This window comes from Triticum urartu, chromosome 5A (assembly GCF_056163025.1).
Source record: "Triticum urartu cultivar PI428250 chromosome 5A, HENAU_Tu73, whole genome shotgun sequence".
In the NCBI taxonomy this organism is placed as follows: Eukaryota; Viridiplantae; Streptophyta; class Magnoliopsida; order Poales; family Poaceae; genus Triticum; species Triticum urartu.
The window spans coordinates 437800476-437807626 of NC_141877.1; positions in this window are offsets into that span (position 1 = coordinate 437800476).

Below are 7151 nucleotides of genomic sequence, written 5' to 3' on the forward strand. Positions count from 1 at the left end.
CATCAATACGAGCGTGGGTAACCCAACCGTGTCTAGGATTCCTAGATTATAGGCAAGTCCTAAACGGCTACGGAGAGGATGCTTGATATTCACCCTCTTTATAAAGGGACGGGGTTTTTGCTTTTTCTCTCTCGTGCTCAATCGAACCCTTCCTCTGCCTCGAGTTCTAACACCCAAAGCCCAGGTTAGGTGCTCCGGATCTTCAATCATGTCCGGATCTAGCCTTCAAGGCTGATGGATTCCCTGCTCCGTGACGGAAGAGGACATTAAGAAGTTGAGCTAGGCCAGATACCTGAGCGCCGAGGATTCGCATCGGCTGCTTGCTCAAGGGCAGGTCGTCCCTACTCTCGAACCCAATGAGGACGTTGTGTTCGTCTCCCACTTCCTCTGAGGTCTAGGCCTCACTCTGGATCCTTTCGTCAGGGGCTTAATGTTCTATTACGGGCTAGATTTCCATGATCTAGCTCCGAACTCCTTTCTCCACATCACGACATTTATTGTCGTGTGTGAGGCCTTCCTCCGTGTGACCCCTCACTTCGGCCTGTGGCTCAAGACCTTTGAAGTACAACCGAAGATGATCGAGGGGCAGCATGCAGCGTGCGGAGGTGCATCAATAGGCAAGATGGCAGGAGCTCCATGGCCGAAAGGTTCCTTTCCAAAGGTGTCCGAATTATGGCAACGGGAGTGGTTTTATGTCACGGCTTCCAGAAGTGCCAATTGGGCGGCTGCCCCCGCTTTCCGCCCGGACCCCCCACCACAACTGATGTCATGGATTAGCAGGGGTCTGCGCTGGGGTCCAGCCAAGGATGTGCCTATACTGCAAAGCCGCATCCGAGATCTCTTCGAGGGAGATTTTAATTTGGTTGCGGTAATACAAGTTATGTTGGTTCGTCAAGTCCAGCCTTGCAAGCGCCGGCCCCTGCGCTTGTGGGAGTTCAACCTAGAGGGGCCACGTACCATTCAAAGTTTCCTCGGACCGACGCACAAGGAGATGTACAAGTCATTCTTCGGACCCCAAGTGGACTGTCCGGATATCACCGAGGACGTGGGCCTGAGCAGTAACCGCGCCGCCGAACAAGTAAGAAATCCTCTAGCCGAACATGCTGTATTTTATTCCAAGTTATTTTTGAGAGTTCACTTTTTGACCAGGACTGGCTAACAAAGGCGAAGATGATTTGGTGTTTGGCCCCCCTCCCTGAGGGTTTGGTAAATCCAGTATTGGAGAAGATGCTCGAGGTCGTACCTTGCCCAGAGCCCTTGAAGTAAGATACCGAGGGAGATAATACGGGCGGACGCGGGCCCCCGTCGCTATCCGCTCCAACCGAGGGAATGAGCGTCTCCACGAAGGAGGACGATCGGGGGTGGAAAAGAACTGCTTCCGAGGATCCGGAAGCCGAAGCCTCCAAACGGGAGAAGAGGTCTCCCACCGAGGGTCCTGCCTTGGGGGGTGCTTCTGCCGCACAGAGTCCGCGGGGGGGTCAGCCCTCCAATGAGTCGTATGTGATCCAAAATATTTCAATAGTAAGGGTATGCTTTCTTTTTCCTCTGAGAAAATAACCACCGCATCTATCTTGCAGTTCGGGCCTCAGCCCCTCTCAAATGAGATCGTCTTCGGGGGATCTTCTTCCAGAGGTGATGGAGAGCGAAACGCCTTCCCCAGACTCCTCCGTTCTAGAAGCGAGCGACCCCAAAGTGTCGTCGCGGAGGGCCTCTCCGGATCCGGTGAGGCCAGATGATAATCCTGTAGACCCCCAAAGTCCCTAGTGTCCGGCTCCCGAAGAGAGCATACGAAAGAGTCCGGCACCGTCTGGTGTGCGGTCAGACGTTCTGAAGGAGTTGGTCGGGCGAGCGACCCTCTCAGGAGAGCACCGTACGCTGATGGGTACGGTGATGGAGAGAATCTCGTCCACTAAAAGTGGATTACATGAAGCCTTTATGAGTCTATTGATAGGCTTTGAGGTATGTGAGATAATATGTGATAGTGCTGCACATGTTATAGTAGCCCCTAAGACTCTGGTTGTTGTCGAGAATGGCGGCGAACAGAGGATCATATTCCTAGGCAATAACCAAACTGCCTTTATGTGCAGGTGGTGGCAGCTCCGGTGGCTAGCCGGACTAGGGAGTTTGCCCAATCAAAACGGCAACTGGATGTGGCAGACGCCGACATCGAGCTTGTTAATAAGAGGCTTGACGAGGCACAGGGTAAGTGTTATTATCCGGTGAACGCCACATAGTAAGAGCAGCATAATGCCAGTATCTTTAATATGTTGTGACTGCAGATGGAGCTGCCACCGTGGAAGCCTTGCGGGCGGAACTTGCCCGAGCCAATGAACAAGCGAGGATTAGTAATGCGGCTGCTTTGAAGGCAGCCGAAGAGTTGAAAGCCGAGAAGGCCGCACATTGCGAGAGTCAGGAGAAGATGGCCAAGATGGCCGTAGAATTAAAAGACACTTCCGACCGTTGCAGGTTCCTTGAAAAAGAAAACCGAGCGAAGGCAACAGACCTTGAGAAGGCTGCGCGGTGGACAAAGACACCCGTTCTGCTATGAGAGCGAAGAAGGAGGAGCTGCGGGAAGCTGGGGATATTGCGGCTGGGAAACCCTTCATGTTACGGAGGAAGTTCGGAGATCCTCGGTATGCCCCTCTGGATTGGCTGTGGAGTTCGGCAGATGCGTATATGGATTTGGCGGCGAGCGCTGCCGATGCGGCCAAGTACTTCCAAGGTCAGACATATCGTGAAGTGGACAAGCTGTTCTGGACGCAATTCCATGTTCCAGAGCGTCTGCTTTCATTGACTGACCAGCTAGCCGAATGGGCCAAACTGAATAGGTTGTTCGGACTCGCCATGAGGTCTGTTGTGGATCAGCTATGGCCGGAAAGACCAAAGCCGAACAGCTATTTCAGCTTAGTGCATCAGTTCCTTGATGCGGTGCCACGCATTAATGCGATGAAGAGGTCGGCGTGCATAGAAGGCTCGCGGATGGCCCTTGCCCGTGTTAAAGCATACTGGGCAGAGATGGATGCTACCACTGTTGCGGCGCAGGGATCGGCCATAGGCCGGGTGGCTGCTGAGCACTATTTCGAGGAGGTTCTCGAGGGTGCTCGTTTTATAGAGGCCCAGTGCTCGAAAAATATTATGTTTGAGTGATATGTCTTTTCATTGTAAGAACAATGCTTTTATGAATTTTTTAAAAGGTTATTTTTATGCTTTTGCCTGAAAGTATTGTGATGCCTCCTGTGCGGCCGTTTATGTATACTTGTGTATAACCTGAAAGATTGTAGCCGTCAGCTTCAACCCCCACGCATAAAATGCGGGGGTGTTCGCAAAAAAAGCGTGTTCACACTTAACCCAACGTCTTGGTCCTATTAAGGAGGTGATAGCGTAGCGAGCGAGGCAACCGGACTATAATGCTTTAACACTTTCACTTAGCCATAGGAGTTTGACAGGGGGGCTACTAGATAGCCCCTGTAGGCTCCGCACTCTCCCGATCGCGGGGTGCGTACATGCCTGGCCGGGAAACGGCCCTTTGTTAAGGCGGAGGAATTCTAACATTCTGATAGGTCACCGAGTGGTTGACCAGTCTCACGCTATATCATGACAGTCAGTTTTCGTCTTTCTCTACTGAGGTGCTCGTCCGGATGAACCAGGGCACAATCGCAGTAGTTCTCCTGGTGCTACCTTAGCGGGTAAAGCGGAACATAAGGCACCAAAACACAGGAGCCGGGCAAACCCAACATTTGACCAAAGACAATGATTCGGAGCTGATGCATATAAGGCCAAACTCGCGACGCCGAACACTCCCTAAGGTATTCGGTCTTTATGGTATAAACCGGGCCTAGATAGTGCCCTTCGTAAGAAGCCCCTTGTATCGAGGTACGTGCATTATTCTGACGTGGCCACATGCCAAGACGCCAGCATCCTTCTCGACTGTGCAGATAATTCGGTGGATATGTATCAACAAGAGACAGTAAAAAAGGTTTACGCAGGGTCTTAATCTAAAAAGAATCCTTGGAGCGGGTCCCTGCTGCACGTCTGCGCCTGTGTCTCCGTTGTGCCGTATCCTGGACGGGTGTAGCACGATGATTATCTGTAAAAGAGAGGAGCTTAGGTGAAAAAAGCTGTCGTGCAAAAAAATAGTTTTTTAAAGAAATCATATATAATTCAAGGTAAGTAAGAATTGTAGCTTGTCTGCGCACGTTGGGCCCCTTGTATTTGTAATAGGGGTGTGATCATTGATCCGGTAAAAATTGCATATGGCTGCGCCAGACTCGTCTAACCGTGTCCGAGGTCGTGACGACCTGCTAAATGCTTTAGTTGGTGAGGCCGTTTTTAGTGTGCGGCTGCCAGGGTAGCCGCACGCTCTTCGGCGCGTAGAGATCGCTTAATACTTCCGTTCACTATAATGATGCCACGTGGACCGGGCATCTTGAGTGTGAGGGAAGCATAGTGTGGTGTTGTGTTAAAGCGAGCGAAAGCTTCGCGTCCGAGTAGTGCTTGATAGCCACTTTGAAACGTAACGATGTGGAAGGTTAAATGTTCGCTACGGAAGTTATTGGGGAAGTCGAATATAACTTTTAGTAGCAGGGAGCCCATGCAATGAGCCCCTGCGCCTGGCGTTACTCCTTTAAAGGTAATATTGCTATGGCAAATTTTTGTTGGGTCTATCCCCATTTCGCGGATTGTATCCTGGTATATCAGGTTTAGACTGCTGCCACCATCCATCAGGACTCATGTGAAGTGGTATCCGTCAATTATTTGGTCTAATACCAGGGCAGCCCATCCTGCATGCCGGACACTTGCTGAGTAATCACGATGGTCGAAAGTGATCGGTTGAGACGACCAGTGGCAGGACTCCGCGGTGATAGGCCTTCGGGTGTATTTTTCTGGGAGTGCCATTTTGTTTCTGCCATTGATCACGTGTAACACGTTTACTGTTTTAACTTCTCGTGGAAATTTCTTTTGTTCCCCAGTGTCTTCCTTGAGAGGCTCATCCTCATCTTCGCTTGGTGTATCCTCCCCTTTGTGTATGGCGTTGAGCTTGCCGGACTGCTTGAAGACCCAACATTCTCTATGGGTATGATTGGCTGGTTTGCCAGGGGTGCTATGGACCTGACATATCTGGTCCAGAATTTTGTTTAGGCTAGACAGTTCGTCTTTGGCGCCTTTAGGGGGCGACATTTGCTGACCTGGCCGAGAGCTTTTGAATCCTGCGTTTATTGCCGTGCTCTTCGTGCTATCTCTTTTATTCCGGCGTTTTTTATTGCTGTTGCACCCTGATTTCCCGTTTCCATCTCTAACTTCAGATGTACTGGGGTCGCTGGAGCTGCATCGGGCTAGCCAGCTGTCTTCACCCACGCAAAAGCAGGTCATGAGGCTTGTTAATGCTGCCATTATTCTCGGTTTTTCTTGGCCGAGGTGTCGGGCAAGCCATTCATCACGGACGTTGTGCTTAAAAGCTGCCAAGGCTTCGGCGTCCGGGTAGTCGACAATTTGGTTCTTTTTAGTAAGAAACCTGTTCCAAAGCTTTCGGGCTGACTCTCCGGGCTGTTGAGTTATATGACTCAAATCATCCGCATCCGGAGGTCGGACGTAAGTCCCTTGAAAGTTTGCCCGAAAAGCGTCTTCGAGCTCTGCCCAGCTTCCAATGGAGTTTTCGGGGAGGCCTTTAAGCCAATGATGAGCTGGCCCTTTGAGTTTGAGTGGTAAGTACTTGATGGCATGGAGATCATCTCCTCGAGCCATATGGATGTGGAGGATATAGTCCTCGATCCAGACCCCAGGGTCTGTTGTTCCCTCGTATGCCTCTATGTTTATAGGTTTGAATCCCTCTGGAAATTCATGATCCAGCACCTCGTCGGTGAAACATAGGGGGTGTGCGGCACCCCTGTATCTGGGTGTACCGCGTTGTTCGGATGTTTGTTGTGTTATATCGTATGCTGGGGCGCGCTTGCGTGGTCCATAGATGGATCTGGTTGCGTTGTCCTTTTGGTGCAAGCCCTCACGTGAATCGAGTATTGTCTTGTGGGTGGCATTGTTTGCCGCTCCATGTTGGCCGTGAGGTCGTCTATCCGGCCAGGTGGCTGTTTTGATTTTTGGTTGTGAGGGGTCTGAGGCCTCCTTTTCGAATTCAGGTAGCAACTTCCGCTTTGGGTAGCTATTGGTGGGGCAATTGTCGCCGTACTTCGCTGATGTGTTGAGTACTTTACTCCATCTGATTTGGAGTGTGTCCTGCGCAGCCTTGAGCCTTTGCTGCTACTTTTTCAGACTCCTCGCGGTGGCAACAAGCCTTTGACGGGCATTCTGCTGCTCCGGGTGCCTGTCCGGTGTTGTGTCGTCCGGACTATTATCTTTGACCGAATTGGTTTGTTCGGTTTGATTCTCCGTATTGTCGTGGTCCGGCAGTGGTTCGCCCTTCTCCAACGCTGGGTCTGTGTTATCATTATTTCTGGCGAGGCGTGATTTGGGGCGGCGCTTGCGCCGCCGTTTTGACTGCTTCTCGAGGGAATAAGCCTTCGGTGCGTCCTTCCGTTCCTCGTCGTCTTCTTTTGGTGTATCCACCATGTATACGTCGTATGATGAAGTGGACGTCCAGCGCCCTGTGGGCGGTGGTTCCTCTTCGCCTCCCGCATCGTTGTCCATACCGAGATGTCTTCGGAGTCGAAGTCGAGCATGTCTGTTGAATCATCGACAGTGGTTATTAAGTGGGTGGTGGGTGGGCGTCGAATTTCTTCGTCGTCCACATCCCAATCCTGTTGGCCAAGATACGGCCAGGGCTCTCCTGACAAAGAGAGAGACCTTAGTGAATTCAGAATGTCGCCGAAGGGCGAGTGCTGAAAGGTATCCACGGCGGTGAATTTCATGATCGGCGCCCAATCGGATTCGATTGGCAGAGGCGTGGATGGTTCGGGGTCCGGAAGAGAGTCCGGCACCTTGGAGTCACGGGCTGCACGAAGATTTATGCTGGTGTTCGCCTCGATCGCCGTTGAGACTGCAACCCCTCAGGCGGTGTCTAACCACCCGTCCTCGATTGGCGCAGTTGGCTCTAAACTAAGGGTCGGAGCTGATGCGGGCGCGGCTTCTGGGGTACTATTTGGTGGCAGAGCTAGGTCATCCCCATCGCGACAGTGCGGCGCGCCCGGCTGTGGCTCGAA